This window comes from Apodemus sylvaticus, chromosome 6 (assembly GCF_947179515.1).
Source record: "Apodemus sylvaticus chromosome 6, mApoSyl1.1, whole genome shotgun sequence".
Taxonomy (NCBI): domain Eukaryota; kingdom Metazoa; phylum Chordata; class Mammalia; order Rodentia; family Muridae; genus Apodemus; species Apodemus sylvaticus.
In genome coordinates, this window is record NC_067477.1 from 35,429,638 (window position 1) to 35,451,377 (window position 21,740).

The 21,740-nt window shown below is 47.7% G+C and overlaps 1 long non-coding RNA gene across 1 annotated transcript in view; it reads left to right on the forward strand.

Annotated features, from left to right (window-relative positions):
- Positions 1 to 13,646: 13,646 nt before the first annotated feature.
- The window catches only part of LOC127687090 (uncharacterized), a 375,067-nt gene continuing 366,973 nt past the window's right edge, over positions 13,647 to 21,740 (forward strand). The window contains exon 1 of the long non-coding RNA XR_007978319.1: positions 13,647 to 15,821. This is a non-coding gene — a long non-coding RNA (uncharacterized LOC127687090). The remainder of the gene's footprint in view (positions 15,822 to 21,740) is intronic.

A 21,740-nucleotide genomic window follows, 5' to 3' on the forward strand; every position in this document is an offset into this window, starting at 1 on the left:
GAGTTTGAGGCCAGCCTGGTCTACAGAGTGAGTTCCAGAACAGCCAGGGCTATACAGAGAAACCCTGTCTCGAAACCACCCCCTAAAAAAAGAAAAAGGAAAAAAGAAAAGGTATTGGAGGGCAGGGGCGGGGAGAGATATATCTCAGAGGTAGAGCACATGACTCCCATGTGTGAGGCTCTATTTAATCCCTGTAGATGAAAAAAAAATAGGAAAACGCAGCTGAGCGCAGTGAAGCTAGGAACACAGGTCAGCAGCTGGTGGCCAGGAGCTAACACCTCAGAAACATAGCAAATAGATAAATAAAATGTTTGAAAGAAGGAAGGAGGGAATGGGAGATTCATTTGGGTGTGGGGTGTAGCTCAGTTGACAAAGTATTTTCCCTAGGGCTCTGAGTTTGAGCCTCCACACTGAATACAAAATCATGTGAAGCCAGGTATTGGTGGTGCACACCTTTTGTCTCGGGACTCCAGAGGCAGAGGCAAGTGGATCTCTGAGTTCAAGACCAGCCTGGTCTACAGGGTGAGTTTCAGGACAGCCAGGGCTACACAGAGAATCCCTGTCTCAAGAAAAACCATCACCACCACCAACAACAAACTCAAAACAAACAAAAACCCTATGTGGTAGTTCAAGTCTTCAATCCCAGAGGTATTGGAGAGGTAGAGCCACAGAATCATAATTTTAAGGCTATCCATTTTGGTTATTTAGTGAGTTCCAGGGCAACCCAGGCTACATGAAACCTAGTCTCAAGAATAAAAAAATGAAAAGGAGGAAGAGGAGGAGGGAAAAGAAGAAAGAAAAGACAAGGAAGGCTGCAACAGGCCAGGGTTTAGGAGCACGAACCGCTCTTCCAGGGGACTCAGGTTTAACTCCCAACGCCCACCCGATGGCTCTCAACCATCTCTCACTCCTGTCCCAAAGGATCCAACTCCTTCTGGCCCCTGTGGTCACTAAGCAGGTATGTGGTACACAGACACACACACAGACAAAGCACCTATACGCATAAAGGAAGCCATATTTGTAAAGAAAAGAGGGATGGAGAGGGGGAGAGGAGGAAGGAAGGAGGAGAGGAAAAGGAAGGAAGGAAGGAGAAGGAGGAAAGGAGGGAGAAACAGAGGGAGGGAGGGAAGGAAGAAGGAAGGGAGAAGGGAGGGAGGGAGGGAGGGAAAGAGGGAGGGAGGGAGGGAATGAATTAGGGCCATCTGGGCATTGTCCCAAGAGCCTGTTGTCCTAGCATACAGGAGACTGAGGCATGAAGATCTTGAGTCCGAGACCAGTCTGAGTTGCCTGGTAAGACTCTGACTCAGAACAAAACAAAGGAGAAAATGGAGTCTAATGCCAGGTTGCTTAGGTTTGAAGTCTAGTTTCCCCTCCCAGACACAGCTTACAACCTGCATCTGAAAATTGGGGACATGAGTAAGTACCTCCCAGGGCTGTTGGGAACACGAAATGAGGTGATGTCTGTGAGAGTCGTGGCAAGAGTAAACAGCCTGTTAAATTTTTATTAACGTTGTGATTACCATTACTCTCCCTTCCTTACACCAGGCGCTTCTATCAAGCCGGTATTTGAAATTTTAAACAAAACAGGTGTCTAGCTGAAGGCTTACAGCAGGGAGATCTGGCTGGGAGATTGTCTTCTGATTTGGGATTTTCTTTGCCAGCTCCAAGACAGCTCCCCACGTAAGATGATGAATGTGATTAATTGCAATCAGCTCCTCTCTCCTTAATGAAGGAAGCTGGAAGTCACCCTGAGGCTTCTGTGCACGCCAGTGCAGTTACCCTATGTGTCCACATGGTGTCGCTACCGATCACACTTTGATTCCTGCAGCCACACCAGGTTATACTGGGTCATGGAACTTTACCACCAGACTCCCATGTAGAGCAGAAACATTGCTGGCAGGCAGCTGGGCAGTCTTTAGCCACGCCCTTTCAAACCCATCTTTGCACTGCACTGTGTGGGTACAAGGGCTGGGGGGTTGGGAGGAGTGCCTTGGCCAAGGAGACCTGGTAACTGGGAACAGAGCTAAGAACAGAGCCCTGTACTATCTCCATCCATCCCAGGTGTAAAGACTTAGGATGACAGGAGCTCTTTGCAGGTGGCCAGGCCTAACACTTCAAGGGATTTGATTTAAAGGTGGGGCCTGGGGACTCGAAGGGCCCGCTGTTCCTTCCTTTGAATCCTAGTCTTTCAGGGCCAAGGCAGGTCTCCTAGATCCTAGCTGCCTCTTTTGACCAGCTCTGTATTGACAGTGGGAATGATAAACTCGCTGGCTCATCATTAAACTTGAAAGACTTCAGGAAACCTTTCCTTCCCCTAAAATGATCCAGCCTGGATCTGATCCTCAGAAGTCTGTGTTATGGGGAGCCCGGGCAGTGTATCCTAGGTAGGAGAAGCCAACACTCACTTCTCTAAGAGGATCACAGTCAGATTTTCCAGAGCCAACCTTCTCAAACCTGTGCTTTCTCTGCCTGAGTTGCCCCTACATACCTCAGGAAAGTACACTGAGAGGCAAGATGGGACCAAGGCAGGCCCCAGCCGCATGCCCAATAGATGCTCTGAAGAGCCGGTTCCCATGGTTTCCTTCCCTTCCCTGAAGCCTTCCAGAAGGGACCAGCATGGCTGTGCCCTGAGCCATTGTTTTGCTTGCACAGCAGAGGAGCAGGCACCTGCGACTGCAAATCTGCCACACTTGATTTTACCACGATGGGACCAGTTTTTACTTTAGCAGTGGAGAAGGGGGTACCACACCACGCCATGTGTCCCTGGTCTCCAGGTGGGCACCGGCAGGACAGCCAGAAAGTGAGTCATAGCTCCTCGCCCTCTGAGGCCAGCATCACCTGCAGAAACAAATAATAACTAGAAAGCCCACCCAGGTATGCATGGCTTGACAGAGAGGGAGGGAAGGGAGGGGGAGGGAATGGGGAAGGAGGGAGGGAGGGAAGGAGGGAGTGGAAAGGGAAGGAGGGAGGGAGACCTTCAGGTGTTCTGGGAGCCCACTGCCTTCTCTAGATCCACTAGTCAGCAGGGGGCTTCTGGGAGCAGCAGGGCCCCTCCCCTCAACCCAGTTGTCAAAGTGACAGAGGGAGATGGGAGGGAACATTGGAGAGTGTTATAATGACTGACATATAGATGCATTTTTTTTTTTTTGAGAGCTGTTGGGTTGGGGATGAGCACAGGAAAAAGTACACAGTCTGGAGTTTATTTATTTATTTATTTATTTGCTCTTTAAAATCATGCAAATCGTTGATATTCATTGAAAAAAAACAAGAAACACAGATAAACCAAGAGAAAACAATGAAAATCATCTGTTAACACCTCGGCAGATAGCCGTTTTCACAGAGCATCTTTTTGTTTCATTAATAAAATGGTGTCTTACTGTTATGCAGCCTTATAAGCTTGTATGTTTATTCTGTGTGTGTGTGTGTGTTTGTGTGTGTGTGGGGGTTCAGGATGGGGGCTCTGGTGTGGCTCAGTGGTAGAGGACTTGCCCTGAGTTCAATACCAGCACCACATACAGACACTAAGTAAATCCGTCTACACATCTGAGTACAGGGTGTGGACAGAGGTCAACCTTAGATATCATCTCCAGGAATGACATCCATCTTGATTTTTTTTTTTTGTTATTATTGTTTTTGTTTGTCTGTTTTTTTTTTTTTTGTTGTTGTTGTTGTTGTTTTTTCTAGACAGGGTTTCTCGGTATAGACTTGCCTGTCCAGGAACTCCTCTGTAGACCAGGCTGGCCTCTAACTCACAGAGCTCAGCCTGCCTCTGTCTCTCCAATGCTGGGATTAAAGGTGTGTGCCACCACCACCCGCCCACCTTAATTTTTTTGAGGCAACATCTCTCTGAGGGACTTGGAGCTCACCAGTTAAATTAGGCTGGCAAGCCCCACCGGGGTCATCTGACCAGCCAGTCCCTGCCCTACTGTATTTACTGTATCTGTGAAGGCTTTTGCCTGCATAGATGTGTAGGCCTGATGTCCGCAGAAGCCAGAAGAGGGTGTCCAGATACCCTAGCACTGGAGTTACCGGTGACTCAGAGCTTCCATGCAGGTGCTGGGAACTGAACGCAGGTCCTTGGCAGGAGCAGCACGTGTTCCTAACCACTGAGCCAGCTGAGCGTCTCTCCAGCCCTAACCTGCTTTATTTTTAATAGAATAAGATATAGGACATCTTCCAGGCAAGGTGGCACATGACTAGGAGATAGAGGCAGGCACGTATGTGTGAGTTCAAGGCCAGCCTGGTCTACAAAGCAAGTCAAGGACAGCCAGGGCTCTGTTACACAGAGAAATCTGTTGACAGACAGACAGAAAGAAAGAAAAAGAGAGTGGGGGAGGAAAGGAAAGGAGAGGCGAGGAGGGGAGGGCAGGGGAGGGGAAAGGAGGGCAGGGGAGGGGAGGGTGGGGGAGGGGAGGGGAGAGGAGAGGAGAGGAGAGGAGAGGAGAGGAGAGGAGAGGAGAGGAGAGGAGAGGAGAGGAGGACACAGGACATCTTTGTATCTATTGCTACCATGGCATTCTTGTCTAACAGTGACTTATTCACACCATGAGCCAGACATGGTGGCTTATGCTTGCAGTCCCAGCTACCAGGAGAAAAACTGCTTGAACCCAGGAGACCAGGTCACCACATAAACACGCCCTGCTCGTCACCATGGGTTTTGTTTTTACTTTCTGAAATTGGGTCTTCTGGGGGCTGGAGAGATGGCTTGGGCACGAGGGGGACTCGCGGCTCTTCAGAGGACTCGGATTTGTTTGCTGACACAGGGTTTCTCTGTGTAGCCCTGGCTGTCCTGGAACTCACTCTGTAGACCAGACTGGCCTCAAACTCAGAAATCCTCCCGCCTCTGCCTAGGATTAAAGGCATTAAAGGCATGAATAGCCACACCCAGCGACTGGCTATGAACTCAAGTTTGATTCCCAGCATCCACGTGACAGCTCATAACTGTCCTCTAAGTGCAAGGGATCATACCTTCTTCAGACCTCAGAGGGCACCAGGCATACACGCATGGCACAGACATATGCACACAGCGGCAAAATGGCCATATACATTAAAAAATAAAAATTCATTAAAATACTTTTTTTTGTTTTTGTTGTTGTTTTTTGTTTGTTTGTTTGTTTTTGTTTGGGGGGGTTGATTTTTTTTTTCTTTTTTGGATTTGGTTTTTTTGAGACAGGGTTTCTCTGTATAGCCCTGGCTGTCCTGGAACTCATTCTGTAGACCAGACTGGCTTCGAACTCAGAAATCCTCCTGCCTCTGCCTCCCAGAGTGCTGGGATTACAGGCATGCGCCACCACTGCCTGGATCATTAAAATACTTTTTAATGATAGGGTCTCATGTAGCTCAGGCTGTCAGTGAACTCCTGTGTAGCTGAGAATGAACCTGAACTCTGATCTCCTCGAGGCGAAGGTCACAGGTGTGTATTACTGTGCCCGGTTCATGATCTGCCGAGGATCAAGCCCAGAGCTTTCAGGAATACGCTCTACTAGATAAGCTCCACCCCCAGTGCGCAAAGGCCTCGTCTTAATAAAAACAGTAATTCACCCCTAAGATTTTCTGCTCAGCAGTGGAGATTACCCGAGCACCTGTACCAGAGTTTGGGAGAGACATCAGACTGTGTGAAGACATGATTTTACTCTGCCTTCATCCATTGGACTCTTGCATCAGGCACAGAGCTGTTCTACGACAAAGATGCAAGATCCCAGTAAACCAAATCTGACCTCAGAAGCAGGGTACAGACTGGTGCATGTGTGCGTGCGTGCGTGCATGCGTGCATGCGTGCGTGCATGTGTGCGTGTGTGCGTGCGCGCGTGCGTGTGCGTGCGTGCATGCGTGTGTGTGTGTGTGTGCGTGTGTTTAAGAAAACAGGGCAAAGGCATCCAGAAAGACTAATGCAGGCTTACCTGGAAATCCTACTGGCCTGAGGGCTGGTGCGAAGACTAGCTTCAGCCAGTGATGGAACTCAGATAGCAGGCTGGTTTTGTCACCTACCAGCTGGGACAACTGAACAAATGACCCAGCCTCATAGTATATGTGTAAAACTAATGAGAGCTACTAATCACGCTGGCGTGAGGGTAAAGATTCGATGAGGGAATTTGCAGATGATGAAGTGCGCAGACGAGGCAGCCTTTGCAGTCCCGTGATGGGCTGCGTTTCCACTACGGATGCGGATCAGGCCGCGCCCTCGACTCAGCCACTCCCCACCCACACCCCTCTTCTCTCCTACCACTCACTTCCGGCTTTATCCTTTCTCTCTTCTTTCTTGCTTCTCCTTTCTCCCCTGCTGGGCCAGGAAGGGAGAGGCAAGCCGCCCCTCTGCAATGTAGCCTTCCATTTCTCAGAAGAAAAAAAAAACCTGCTTCACCTGCCCCAAAGAAACCGGCTCCGCCCAAGGGCTCTCTGTCCTTAGACTGAGCAGGCAGGCTGAGTACCGGATTGTTCTGGAGTGTCAGGAAGGGCCAGAGTCAACCCTGGCACCTGTGTTTGTGTAGGAAGAAAATGGGCCGTACCCAGCCAGGAGCAGCCACTGGTCTTGGACTTGGTGAAAAGGGCTTCCTAGCCTCTGACTACAATGACAGTCTGGACCCCAGACCAGGCCTTACCCTAGCAGCCAGCCTGCTCAGGAGAGAGGCTTCTTCACGGGCAGAGGGACTACACTTCTGCCAGGCAGATCGGAGGCAGTGAGCAAGGGAACGGTTAAAAATGCTTGTGTTCTTTTAACTTCTCCAGGAAGGTCACCACAGGGCTCCCATTACCAGCCATCTTGAGCTCAGGATAAGATTTTTCTCCTACAATTTAATCTACTCCCTGGATGGCCTCCAGTGTGTGAGCCACTGACACTCAGCGGGCTTTACAATCGATTTCCTGGAAACGGCGGCCCCGGCCAGCAGTCACGTGGGGGATGTGTGCTACTGGGATGCGTTTGGCTGAGCCTGGGCAGACAGGGCGGGGGTGGGGGGGTGGAGGGAGGTGGACGGGACACGGGGACGAAGCCACCCTCCCACCTTGCGGCCTGTCCACCAAGAGGGGTGAGCATGCATTTCTGCCCACCCACTGGCTTCACCCTAGGAAACAATGCCCCCCAAAAACTATTCACAGGCATGCAGAAAGGCCTGGGCAACATGGTCCCTGCGGGATTGACTGTGTGGTAACAATCGGAGACTGTCCATCAGGCAGGGCAAACGCAGTCTGAGAGTGGGCGGTGGTCCCTGGAATTGGGCAGACGTGCCACTTACTATAAAAGCTGGCCGGTGCTCCCGAGTGAGGGCTGAGGAAAGGAAGCTCCGGAACCAGCTGTCAGTGCTCTGTCCACACGTGGTCTATTATCCAGAAAGCTAGAAAAGCAAGCGAGGATGCTTTCCCCGGAGAGGGAGTCCAGCTTGGACTGTTCCAAATAACTGCAGAGCGATATGGTCAGCCCTTTGTGTAAAAATCACCCAGGGACAAAGATCATGACCTCACACATGTGTGTGCACATGTGTGTTATATATGTAAGCACCTGGAAAGTCCGACGTGATACATATCACTCCCAGCACACGTCATTGCCTGGGACAGTGTTGACACTGGTCGGAAACAGGATTGAAAGGAACTGCTTTGCTGTCGCTGCTGCTGCTGCTGCTGCTGCTGCTGCTGCTGCTGCTGCTGCTTCTCACTGTTTATTTGCTTGTGTATTGTGAAACAGATGCACAGGCTGGCCTCATACTCACCGTGATCCCCCTGCCTCAGACTCCTGGGTACCGAGATTTACAGATTTGATTCAGGAGCTCACTATTTTCTCTCTACATTTATGTTCTCAAAACAAAGAGCCCAGAGAGCTGGGGCAGGGCGTCTCCTGTTTGTTCTGTCTGGTGCCTGATTGCTCCCCAAGACCTGCGCTTCTTGTATAAGATAGCTCTCGCCCAAGCTTACCAGTTTCCCGCTAGGCAAGAAGGAATCATGGATGAAATGGCTGGCCACCGAGCCCCACAGGGTGGAAAGGGGTAGGAATAGCTTTCTTCCTGCCTCCATGTTGGCTGCTGGCCCATTGTCAGGCCTAAGCAAGAGTGAGCGCTCTGGCCTCTGGCTGGTGCCAGGCCTACCTTCTTTTTTTTGTTTTGTTTTGTTTTGTTTTGTTTTTTCGAAACAGGGTTTCTCTGTATAGTCCTGGCTGTCCTGGAACTCACTCTGTAGACCAGGCTGGCCTCAAATTCAGAAATCTGCTACCTCTGCCTCCCAAGTGCTGGGATTACAGGCGTGTGCCACCACCGCCCGGCTCAAAGATTTATTTATTTTATGTGTGTGAGTGCACGGTAGCTGCCTTCAGACACACCAGAAGAGGGTATCAGATCCCATTACAGATGGTTGTGAGCCACCATGTGGTTGCTGGGAATTGAACTCAGGATCTCTGGAAGACCAGTTGGTGCTCTTAACTGCTGAGCCATCTCTCCAGCCCCCTGCCAGGCCTACCTTTAATGGAATCAGGACGCACCAATCCCCAGTGCTAGGCCAAGACTCCCAAACTCCTTATCTTGCTTAGCACTGCATTCCATGAGCTGCCTAGCCCTGCTGGGCACAGGGGCTATTGCCCTCCATGTCTCTTTGCTCTAAGAGAACAGTCCTTCTGTCCTGGAGACCTGAGTGGCCACCAGGGCTATGATGAACCCAATTTTAATTTCCAAGGAGACTTTGCTTCCTCTTTCCTTGTTCTAGAAGAATGAGGATGCGGGACAGGACATATGGGCCACAGGCCTATTCTGCACCTAGCTTGGTGTGTCCATCTGGGCTCTGGTCACACTCTCTGATTCACAACCACTGTCCAGGCCACTGTACAGAGGAGGTCACAAACAGGGGTGGGGGGAGATAAGCACACAGCCAACAAATACACCAGTCTGTACTTGGGTCTGTCCACTGCAAGGGCAACACATGTCACCATACTGGGTGACAGTCTCCTTGTTGTCAAGCTTCGGGGCAGCCTGTGGTAGAGGAGTTGTGACTCAGGGCAAGGAAAGCCTTGGGAAAACCTCGTCTCCAGTACCTCCTGAGGGCCCTTGTCACCCTGGCTGCCTCAGGATCTTCCTGCTCTTTGTCTCCATGTTTCTCAGCCAGTGCTGGCTCTGCCAGAGTTGGGCTCAAACAGGCTACAGCCTGCCTCTTGGAGTCATTAGTCTCACTTGCGGTGTCACCCCTTTCAGCCAGTTGGCAAGACCCCTTCAAACTTTACTCATCCCCATGGTAGCGAAGGCTAGTGGTTAGGGAGACTGGAGCCCTGTCTCTGCCCTCCCTGGCCAGGTGACCTGGAACACATCTCTGAGTGTCTGTGTCACTTTCCTTGACACCTCCACCATCAGACCCTCTCTGGCTGTCTTTAGCACTCAGGGTGTCTTTGCCGCTGTTGGCCCTTCCCTTCTCTGAGAAGAATGGATCATTCTGCCGGCACACAGCTAGGAGGAAGTCAGAGGGGGCTAAAAAGGAGGCAGGCTGTGGCCCGATGAGACGATGCCAGATGGTACTCTTCCCGGAGCTGAGTGAGACAAGACCAAGTTCATACGCCAGCAGGGATGATGATGGTCGATACCGGAAGTAACCGGGCAGGGCTTTTCAAATGCTCCGTTTTCTCTTCTTCACCTATCCTCAGCCTCTGATACCCATTGTCCCATATTCTTTCAGGTCCTGTGCTGTCAGCATCCTGTAGAAAGTCCAGCACAGCGCCAGGGCAACTGGAGCAGAGGAAGGAAGGACAGGCACACCAGGCAGCGGATGACACACTGAGCCCCTGGCAGGGGCAGGGCATTCCATCGAAGCTGTCGGCGAAGCCAGGTGGATTCCTAAGCTAGTTCGTTTTCTCCTGGTTTCTTTCTTCCTTTAGAAAGGCACTGAAGTAGAGTGTTTGCCTAGCACAACGCCCTTCCCGGATTCAACCCCCAGCACTGAAACAAACAAACAAAAACCAGGTATGGTGGAACATACCTGTAATCCCAGGGTTAGAGGTCAGAGGTAAAGCATTTTGACTGCATAAATTCAAGGTCATCTATGAATTCCAGGTCAGTCTATGATCCACTAGACCTTGTAATAACAACAACAACAACAACAACAATAATAAATACACTCATAACCATCACACTCTCTGGAACATCTGTGCCTCTGTCACCTCCACATCCTGATGTGCTGCTAGCCGAGACAGATCAACTCATACCACAGACAGACAGGAGGAGGGATCTAAAAGCCAGCTGCAGAGCTGACAGGCACAAGGGGGCTTCACACAATTTCTAGCTACAGTCCGTGCCCTATAAATGCCATCAGACTTGGGTCCGGGGTTGTCCCCAGCAGTGGGTTTATTTCTTGGCCAACACTTCTATGCAGCAGAGGCAGCCACGCCCAGTCTGAGTGGCTGAGCCTGAAGCCAACGAGCAGCCTCCCTCTTTGAACTCCCGGCTTCGGTCGCTCAGAGCAGCACCAGGGGCTCTCTCTTCTTTGCAGGACGCTGCCTGCCTTCTGCTGGCCATGGTCTGTTACAACCACATCCCCCTCAGGACTGTCTCCAGAGGAGGGGAGAGGCCACCTCCAGAGACTCTGTGTCCAGCAACTATGTTCTGAGAGCCAACTGGCTCCTCTCCTCGGATCCTCTGCAAACTGTAGAGGACAAGGAAGAGCTGTCTTGGGGGTCCTTTCTGGACACTAGGAAAGAAACTTCCCCAGCAACAGAATTCATGGTCTAACTGCTGCTTCTGCTTCCTGAAAACCAAAGCACCATCTCATCAGGGGACTGGGGGGCCTCTAAGTCTTTAGCCTCTCCCATCCTCTCACCCACCAGGACCCTCTCTGGCCAAGCTTCCGGGTTGAAAAAGATGACACAGGGCAGAACTGTCCCTCATACCTACAGGCCAGCCCCTGTTTAGCCATCCCAGGCCCCTCCACCCTCAGCATCTGCAGGCTGTGACAGAGGTGGCATTCCCTAAGCAGGGACAAGGGAGACTGGAAAAATTCCAGCTGCAAGGGTCTCCCATAGGACGCTGTGTACAGAGCCATATTGGGGCAGTCTTGCACTTGGTCAGAGTTTGACTTTGGTCAAGGTTAACTTTTCCCAGTTAGCCAGGATCCTGCTCCACCTAGGGTGGAGTGCACGTAGTAAAGGTTAAGTTCATTGTTCTTCCTGGTATAGGGATTCCTGAATTAAACAGGTGACCCACCCAGCTGCCGGAGCAGTCAAGACGAAGACCTCCAAGAGAAGCTAGACAACTTCCACCGGAACTCAGCCTGGAGTCTGGGGGGAGGGTTTGCCCAAACTGTTAAAAGGTCCGGCGCCATTAAAGTTTACGGCTTTGATCAGTGAACATTGACTTAGCCGTACTTTCTTTTCGCCGCTCTTCCCTATGACCCCAAAATTCTCTCAACAGGTAACCCAGTTTACATGTAGCTGCTGGCGGCTACATAGTGGCGCCTGAACGTGGGACGACCTGGCACGAGAGAATTTCTTGAGGTAGCCCTATCCAGCGAAGCTTCGCAGAAAAAGGTGAAAATTAATGGTGTCCGCACGGTAAGCAACATAGAGGGCAAAACTAGCGCTAGTGAATTCGTGTCTATGGTTGTGAGTGCAGGAATGGATACAGTTTTTCAAGCATACTGCGTGGACCCAGCGCAGGACTGCTTGGGTTGATAAGATAGGGAAATATGGGGAAGGAATTTGGTAGGCATTTGCCCAAAGCTCGTAAGAGCTGATTTCGGCGAAAAGAAAGGGGTTTTTAAAAATAGGCATATGTCCACAGCTTCTAAGAGCTGTTTAAAGAGGAAAATGGATGCAATTGCTTAACAAGCACGCTTAACTTTCTGTGTATCTTTCCGTGTTTGTCCCGGTGCACCGACTGTCTATGTGTATGTTTATGTCCTCTCTGTGTCGTTGTGTGAATGACTGTTTCATGTTAAAAAGAAAAAATTGGTAAAGATTACATCTGCTGGTAACCTCTTGAGCTAGCCACAGTTTGTGTGGGGATTGATTCAAAGCCACGCCGCGGCAGCGTAGCTCACTCACCCAAGACAGAAACATGGCTGGGGAAAAAGCCGCTCTTAAAAGCCCAGAAACCTCGAGATTTGGGAAGACTTTGGTTTGGCTTGTGAAATTCATGTAGTCGCTTTATACATGTTTCTAATTGGTTTTAATGATATAAGGCTTTACATTTCTTGACTAAAGAGTTATAAATTAATTGGTTATTATGTAAAAGGTATAGTGTTATTAAGAAAAGGTTAGTTTAAAACTGGTGATTCAGTGTTAGAGCTATCTTAACTAACTACACGTGGCCTAACGCCACTCATGCTTTGTTCTTGTTTATAATTGGATTTAAAGGTATATTTTGCATGTCTTGACTATAGAGTATTGGCTTAAGTCACTGCACATGATTTAAAAGGTATAATGTTATTAACAAAAGTCAGGTTAAGGCTGGTAGTTTAGGGTAGTCGCCATTTTGAACACGTGGCATGATGGTTAAGGCTGGTAGTTTAGGGTAGTCGCCATTTTGAACACGTGGCATGATGGTTAAGGCTGGTAGTTTAGGGTAGTCGCCATTTTGAACACGTGGCATGATGGTTAAGGCTTTTAGTTTAGGGTAGTCGCCATTTTGAAGAACACCACGTGGCATGACGCAATCCAGGAAATACAGGCCTTTGGGACGCTCCTAAATTGGCATGGTGTTTCATGTGAATCTTGGCCTGGAGATTAGACTTAATGAAGATTAAGATCTAAAATATTGTCTCTTTAATAAGTTACACTGTTATACACTTGAACATAAGAACTGGCATACAAACCTTGTGCTGTAAATATGTGTTTGCCATTAATTTTAAAGAAAATAGATTGTTTAAAATTGAGATTTGCTTCCAAAATTACAATTGTGCTCTAATATTGCAAGAAAACATTGAGTTACAATAAAAATCAGTGTGTCATTGGCTACAGTTTTCAGTTTGCAGGCTCGTAATTGTTAACATTTTGTAATTAAGATAATTTTGAGAGTGATACAGCTATGGGTTTTAGAGGCCCATTGCCTCTTTTCCACAAGTTTATAGGCTACAATGGTAGGAGCAAAATTTAACCCTCCAAGATTAAAAAGGATATCTCTGTAGAAATGTATTTGATATCAAGTAGGTTCCTTTGACCATGAAATTACAGGTTTCTTTTGTTTAATCCTTAAATTGTCCTTGTAGGTTTGGGTCTGGTCTTAGATAAAAGGCTCAGATTAGAAGATATTTACATTTGAGGAATCTCATACAATGTCCTTGCCAAGGACTCAAGGTGGATCCTAGGGCAGATAAAAAAATTTACATTTGAGTTAATGCAAAGCTTAGAGCTGCCTCAGGGGAAGCTAGTGAGGAAGTTTTGAGAAATTGTTTCTGCCTTACAGGCCCCACCTAGGGAGTGTTTGGCTTTAAAAAAAAAAAAAAAAAAAAAAAAAGGTTTTTGACTTATCCAGGTGTGGGTTAAAATACAGTTCAAATCTATGAAAGGTCAAGGAGGCTATAAAAGCATTAACATTTGGCCTGTCTACTCCCTATAAAATTATTGTAAATTTAAAGGGTTGGTTTTTTGCTTTACATTCTGATAATTATAAAAGCATTTGCTTCTAATTTTAAAGAGACAACAAAACAATTTCATTAGAAAGTTTTGCCTCAAGGAATGGCTAACAGCCTTATGTCTTGTGAGAAAAAGTGTTTTGTCTCTGTTTCAATACTAGAAGTTAAGATCTTAAAATTTTCAGTGTATAATGTTCATAGAATGTTTGTTACAGGCCCTTGCTCCTATAGACTTTTAGAATTTTTAGGTAAATGGCTTTCAAAAGTTGTTAGGATATATTAATTGGCTTTATCTTATATTTACCTCATTTTAAGCTTGCCACAGAAGGTCTTAAACCTCTGTTTTCAAGGTAGGAAACGTTTGTTCCTTGCTTTAAGCAACAATCAAATTTATTATTAATGGTTGATCTATTACATGGCAAGCATTTTTAGGCAAAATTAATAATTGTTATCCAAAAGATAATTTGTACTATCAGATCACATGTTTATTCCTTTAAGTTTCTCCCTGCTTCAACACAGATACCTGAATTGGGTGCTATAGCAGCTATTTTTAAGATGTTAAAGGTCAAGCTTTTAATAATAGTAGATATACATAGCTCATGGTTTATAATTGCTTAAAATTGGTCCATTTTTAATACTGCTAATTCTTAATATTTACAGTTTATACAAATGTGATTCAAATTTCTAAGAACAAAGGATATATTCTCTAAATGACTGTCCTTTAGGTATTTGAAATAATTTTATATTTTGTGCACATCAAATTATAAAGATTTGTTCTTGATGTCCTCAATTTCTACCTCTACCACGTAATGGTGTTAATCCTAGAGGACTTAGTTATTACAGATAAATGATATTCATATTTCTAATTTAAAAGATTAAAAAAATATGTACATGTGACTAATGATTCATTTTTAGGCTGTCTAGTTGCAACTGCTCTAACAGAAAAAGCAACTATATTTTATATAATTACATAGTTATTGCCTATGTTATGGGTTATACTTTGTGTTCCAACTTAAATTAATAAAACAATATCTTCTTGGAAGAAAGAAGAGAGGGGAAATTGTGTCCCTGTGCATATAATTTAAATTATGCTTACATGTTTTTAAGAAAATTTTAAAATTTTAAAATTTAGATGCCAAGAAACTCCTTGCTAAATGTATATGACATCTTGTAATTAGACATATTGATGTCTAGGTGAAATGAAGGAATTCACTTACTAACATATGCCATGATCCTGATTTAATATTGGGGGAGAAGGCATGTCCTCTGTTTTTTCCACAGAATGCTGCAGAAGATATGCTGACTGTGTGCTTGCTGAATGCCCAGACCATGGTAACATAAGAGCTATATTGGATATATGTTCTTGACTTACCTCAATTGTTAAATGTCCCAGGTTAGATAAATTGCCTAGCTTCAAGCTTTTAGACTTTGTGGGACAGAACATGGAGACTGTTATGCTAGCTTAGGAAAAATTAATTAGAAGAGTTAAAATGACTCTTCTCCTTATTGTGTTCAGCTGACTCAACCATAGACTGGTCTAGAAATAATTCCAATATTGAAGATTCCAATTTTGAAGATGGCTAACAATCTTCAGCCAGCTGTGTTAATTTAACATATAGTCTCCACTTTTCCTGAGAAGTAACAGCTTAATTCTTGATTCACAAGGCTACCTCTCCCACCTCAGAGGCCAAGCTTTGGATCCTTAAAGTTGTTAATTTACAACTGAATTGGATACTTCTGGGACAAGTTAATCCTATTCCACCTTTAACTCTTGACCTTGTCTGTTAAGCAGACTGGCTGTCTCCACCCAGGCTCACCTGGATGGAGAGATTACATGTCTGTTAAAGACACTTGCAGACCCCCCTGGCTTCAAAACTTACACAAGTGGATCTCCAAAGAGGGAGCCACATAGAACTCAGATCTATGTGTGTTTGTTTTTGAACAAACATGGGTACCAGCGAGACGTGCGAGGCAAAGCACTGCATGGGGAGGTGAATTTCTGCTTCTGAGTCCCCAGGAAGTACACCTAATTGCATAGGGGTTAACGTCGAGAGGCTGTCCTTAAAATAATAAGGGAGCCTATTACCCCTCCTCTGAAAAAGACGTTATACAATATTTAAGAGGAATTACGGTCAATGCTTCCCCTCCTGGTTAAGGCCCGCCTTCTTATGAAGGATATTTATCCACTTGTTTTCTACCTCCTCGTGTTCAAATTAATAAAAAAAGGGAGGACATGTACAGAGCCATATTGGGGCAGTCTTGCACTTGGTCAGAGTTTGACTTTGGTCAAGGTTAACTTTTCCCAGTTAGCCAGGATCCTGCTCCACCTAGGGTGGAGTGCACGTAGTAAAGGTTAAGTTCATTGTTCTTCCTGGTATAGGGATTCCTGAATTAAACAGGTGACCCACCCAGCTGCCGGAGCAGTCAAGACGAAGACCTCCAAGAGAAGCTAGACAACTTCCACCGGAACTCAGCCTGGAGTCTGGGGGGAGGGTTTGCCCAAACTGTTAAAAGGTCCGGCGCCATTAAAGTTTACGGCTTTGATCAGTGAACATTGACTTAGCCGTACTTTCTTTTCGCCGCTCTTCCCTATGACCCCAAAATTCTCTCAACAGGTAACCCAGTTTACATGTAGCTGCTGGCGGCTACAACGCTGTCCCTCTGGCTGCCCACAGGCTCTTCCTGTTCCTCTCTCCCCACAAGTCCTGTCCCTGCTTCAGACGTGGGATGACGTTGGAGTCAATCTGGCCAGGGCACAAGGCCTTTCTTTGCACAAGCCTGTGGTCCTTGACAGGTCTGGGGTGGAGCCTGAGAGGTTGGAATTTCTTCGTTGATAGAGGATCTCACGGAGCTCAGGCCGGCCTGGGACTCCAATCCTCCTGCCTCCACTCTTGAATGCTGGGGTAACAAGTGTTTGATACCATATCACACCGGCTAGGGAATCTGCTTTTCTAGGTGCGGCTGCTATCATCTCTGCTGTGTGTCACTTCTTCAAGGAAGCCTCCTGGACCCCTGAAGAGAAGTGAGGAACCTACCAGTGCACACATTCACGGGGTCTGCTACGGCACGGCATGCAGCACAGTTTTTGTTTCCTACAAATTTGTGCGGATGTGGAATTAGTGCCAACCTCTCCTTGAGGGTGTGGTCTATTTCATTTAGTCTTTAGTCATATTTAGTCTCCCTGGTACTAGCTCTGCATCTGGTACACAGTTTGTACTCAACAGTTATTATATAAATGAATGAATGTCTTGTACATGTAAAAATATTCAGAGACTTTCTTGTGCTCAGGTGCCGGGCACAGGGAGAGCTATAAAGGCCATGGATAGCAATGGCTCGGTCTACTGGCGTTGCTGCTAGGTGTGTGACCTTGGATTGGTTTCTTAACCTCTCCGTGTTCCTCCTGCTCACCTGTATAGAGGGGTCACATCTGTGAGTAATCTGTAAGATTACATAAGGATCAAATGAGCTAATCTGTCTAGACTGCTTATGTTTGTGCCTGCCAGCACGCCAAACACCATCTAAGGTGACATCATTGTTATCAAAGTGCCCGACGCTGCCTTCTCTCTCACTTTTATCAGACTCTAGTCAGAAACTAATTTCTAGAGAATTCCCTCTGTCAGTCTTAAGACCTAGGAGGTAAGTCTTAACTGGCAAGGGGAGTGGCCCAGATTTTATGCTAAGGGATGGATGATGGTGGACAACAGGCATTAGGGTGAGGGGCATCCGGGTAAGGCACCTGAGTGGAGCTGGTGCTTCTTGCCAGTCCTCATGGGCAGCCGTGAAGGCTGAGAGCTGACTCACTGCCCAGAAGGGAGGTGATTAGCACACAGAGCAGGTACTGTGAGGAAAGCTGTCTCCATGCAACCGGCTCTCGATGTGTTTCTCTGATTAATGTGACAGAGAGAACATTGCAGCTTTTTTTTTTTCTTCCCTGAATAGTCGCCACGTGGAGCCAGCGTCATTAGCATTGTGCCTGCCGCTTGCCGTGACCCTGCTGACCACCCGAAGTAGATAAAAAAGAACGCGGCTGAGGCAGCTGTGAGGCCGGAAGTCCTACTTGGTGGCTTAGCAGCCAGAGGAACCCCTCCTGCGAACGGTTTCTGGGCGGGCTCACCCTGGCATCCTCTCCCACTCCCGGAAAGCATCTCTTAAAGTTCTGCTTTGGAATCGGTGCCTTCTGGGGATGAGAAGGGGGTGTGGTTCTCAGGAGGGGTGGGGCCCAGGTGGGGCTCCGGAACACCGGCGACTCTTTCAAGAAGGAACAATAGAAAGGAAAAATGGGGCAAAAAATGGGGTTCTGATAGAGTAGGAGTCAGAGTCACGACGAGGCTGGTGGATCAGATAAGACTCACAGGGCAAGGGGAGCACCTCAAGACCCGGACCTTATCCTGGGGGCAACAAGTGGCTTCCATCTGGGGTGGAGGGACCCATAGGGATCCAGCCTGGAAGCGGAGAGGACAGTTAGGTATCCGGTGCCATGACCCAGGGGCAGAGACAGTGGCAGTGAAATGTCTCTGCACATTCCTGGATGCGGTCGTCTCCCATACCCCGCCCCGCCCTGAGGGAGGGTTTATTTGTAGTCAATAGAATACAAAAAAGCTCAGGAAACACGAGACAGCCATCAAGGACCTGCTAGTTGGTGTTGGCGGGAGCCCCTCCTCTGCGGCTCCGTTTTTGTCACAACACTAGTATAGACTATTGTTTCAGGACGTGTCCCCAAAGCGCTACTTCCCTTCCTCGGGTCTCTATTATTTCACATTCCTGCTCTGGGGTGGGGAATGAGGGTCCTACTTGCTTGAACAAGACAATGGGGGCAGCTTTGGATCTCAGACAGCTCTTGCCAGCCCCACGTCCCCACCACAGCGCATGCGCCAGCTCCCCCACCCGGCTGTCAACACCCAGCCTGGGAGCAGGGTCTTCCACGCCCGCCCTACAGCCTCTCCCAGCCAGGAAGCGGCTCTCTGAATTCTGCCTGGGCTGGGAAGAGATGAGCAATAGTGCTAATTGTGGAGCCGGCAGGAGAAGCTGGGAGGAGGCAGCTGAGAGAAAAATCATCTCGTGATGCACCAATTACCGATCAGCTGGGACGTAATTGTGGGGCTGCCATGCCGGCTGCTGGAGATACCAGGCCTCCCTCTCGTTAATCAACGGTAATCCAGAATTACGACCTTTAATGATCTGCAAAGGCACTTATGCACACATGCTCTCCCATGGACACAAGTAATTGATAATCAACCATGTAATTGGAGGCAATAATTCTGTCCAGGACAGATGACAGGCTCCACCCTGCCAGAACAGAGCCCAAATCACAGCAACCCCAGCTACCAGTGGCAGTTTTGAGGGAGGAAAGAGACCCTTTTCCTTCTTCTGCAGGTTTCCATCCATCTTCTCAAGGCAGTAAAAGGATGGCAATTTTTTCTTGTCTCCTGTTATTACACCTTTGTATTTAAAAAGAATTTTTTTATATAACTATGTATAGCACATAAAATTTAAATTAGCATTGCAAGCTAGGTGTGGTAGCACGTGCTTTTACTCCCAGCGCTCAGGAGGCAGAGGCAGGCAAATAGGTGAGTTCAAGGCCAGCCTGGAGTACAGAGCAGGTTCCAGAACAGCCAAGGCTAGACAAAGAAACCCAACCCTGTTTTGAAAAGAGCCGGGCAGCGGTGGTGCACACTTTTAATCCCAGCACTTGGGAGGCAAAAGCAGGTGGATTTCTGAGTTCGAGGCCAGCCTGGTCTACAGAGTGAGTTCCAGGACAGCCAGGGGTACACAGGGAAACCCTGTCTCGAAAACAAACAAAAAAAAAACAACAAAAAAACAAACAAAAAACAAAAAAGAAGAAGGAGGAGGAAAAGAAAAGAAAAAAAGAAAGAAAAATAAAAAAGGAAAGGGAAGGAAGGAAGGAAGGAAGTTCCTGACTGATGTTCATTTCCTCAGAACCCACATAAAGCCAGACCTGTAGCACGTGTTTGTGGTTCCAGCACTCCTGGAAGTGGAGACAGGAGACTCTCTAGAAGCACTGAAGCTGACCATGGGGTGTGCATCCCCTGTGTGTGGTGTTTGTGGCTGTTTTAGAATCGCATCCAGGCATGGTGGCACAAAGGAGGGAGAGGTGGAAAGATCTTATGGTGCTTTGGAAGAAAGCGGTCCCCACAGGCTCATGAGAAGTGGCGATATTAGGAGCCGTGGCCTTGTTAAAGGCTTCGAGCCAGTCCCAGTGTGGCACTCTTCCTCTGCCTGCAGATGGTGACATAGAACCCTCAGCTCCTCCTCCTGCACCAAGCCTGCCTGCTGTCATGCTTCCATTGTGACAACAGTAGACTGGAACCCCTCAAACTGTAAGCCAGCCCCAGTTAAATGCATGGTGCCTCTTCACAGCCACAGAAACGCTAACAAGACAGACCTCAAGATGGAGGTCAGTCTCAGCTTCAGCTCCAGGAAAGCAGAAAGCGTCTCTGGGAGAGGTGGTGGACACCTTTAATCCAACACTCAGGAGGCAGAGACAGGCAGATCCCTAGATATCTGAACACAGTTGAACTGGGTATATACTATTCCTCCCTGAGGGTCCACAACTTATCTCCTCAGGTTTACTCCAGCAGCATCTGTGGCTGCCACCCTATCCTGATTTTCTTACTAGGCAGCTATTTAGAATGGTCCATCTTGGTTCAGCAGTTTAAGAGCACTGAACGCTCTTCTGAAGGTCCTGAGTTCGAATCCCAGCAACCACATGGTGGCTCGCAACCATCTGTAATGAGATCTGATGCCCTCTTCTTCTGGTGTGTCTGAAGACAGCTACAGTGTACTTACGTATAATCAATAAATACATCTTTAAAAAAAAATAAAGAAAATGTAGAATAAATTTTTTTTGGATTTTTTTTTTCGAGGCAGGGTTTCTCTGTATAGCCCTGGCTGTCCTGGAACTCATTCTGTAGACCAGGCTGGCCTCGAACTCAGAAATCCGCCTGCCTCTGCCTCCAGAGTGCTGGGATTACAGGCGTGCACCACCACCGCCCAGCTAGAATAAATTTTTTAAAAAATAAATTAAATAAATAAATAAAATAAAATGTTCTATCTTGCAAGGAGGTTCATCCAGGTGTGCCTGACTCACTATAAAGAGGCTGCTTGCCTCCTCCTCAATATCTTGCTCTCTTTCTTTTCCTCTTGCCCTTTATCCTCTTTCTCCTTTCTCTACATTCCTCTCACCCCTCTCCACAAACTCACGGCCAGCCTCTACTCCCTGTCTCTTTGTCTCTCTCTGTCTCTCTCTGTCTCTCTGTCTCCCTCTCTCTCTCTGGCTTTCTCTGTCTCTACTCCCTTAACTCCCCTCCCATGCCCTAAACTCTATTCTATACTATACTGTCATGTGGCTGGTCCCTCGGGAGAAGGGACGCCTCAGCCCTGGCCCGAAGAAGCACTCCCTTCCCCCACTCCATACCGTCCCTCCACCAAACATATTCCTTCCTTCTTATCTCTTTTTAAAATACAACAGGGGGTGCTCGCAAAACTCATAACAAAGTACAAGAACTCACAAGAGAGTCACAGGGCTCTTGAGGCCCCTCCCTGAGGCCCCAGTGAACAACAGCTTGGGAGGAGGACTCTTGAGTGGGGCTGCCTACCACATGTACAGCGAGCTTCTGGGGACATGGATGACATGGGTTCTTACCTCTGCTCCAGTGGGCTTTTTGGTAACGCAACTGCCTGAGTCACCTCTCTTGTAATCATAACCAGTTTCCTCAGGTCATCAAGTCAGAGTGGGCTTGAATAATTTCTTTGGTCTGTCTTCAGTGCCCCATCTGAGATGAAGCAATGCTTGCCCCCTTCCCCCAGGAAAAAGCACGCAACATCTTTATCCCGAGACTCTCTTGCTTCTGTTGTCTCTCATTCTGACCTGCATAGGAGTTACCAGGCCTTTGCTAAAATATAAACTCTGGCTCAGGAAGTAGAGGTGGAAATCCGCATGCCTCCAGGCATCGCCAGGTGACAGTGACAGAGATGGGGATGAAGGTATTTGGTCCTTCCTGCATTAGTGAGGGGCCCAAGGCCTAAACATATGTAGGTTGTAGCAAGAGGATAGCCTGGTTATAGGACTCTTGTTCCAGCACAGGCTGGGTACCGTGTGGGTTCTGCCAGCTACATGGGACAAGACATGTGGCATGGCTGTTATCCCCAGACGATTTTCAGTAGGGTTGCTTTTGCTGGTGTGACTGAGA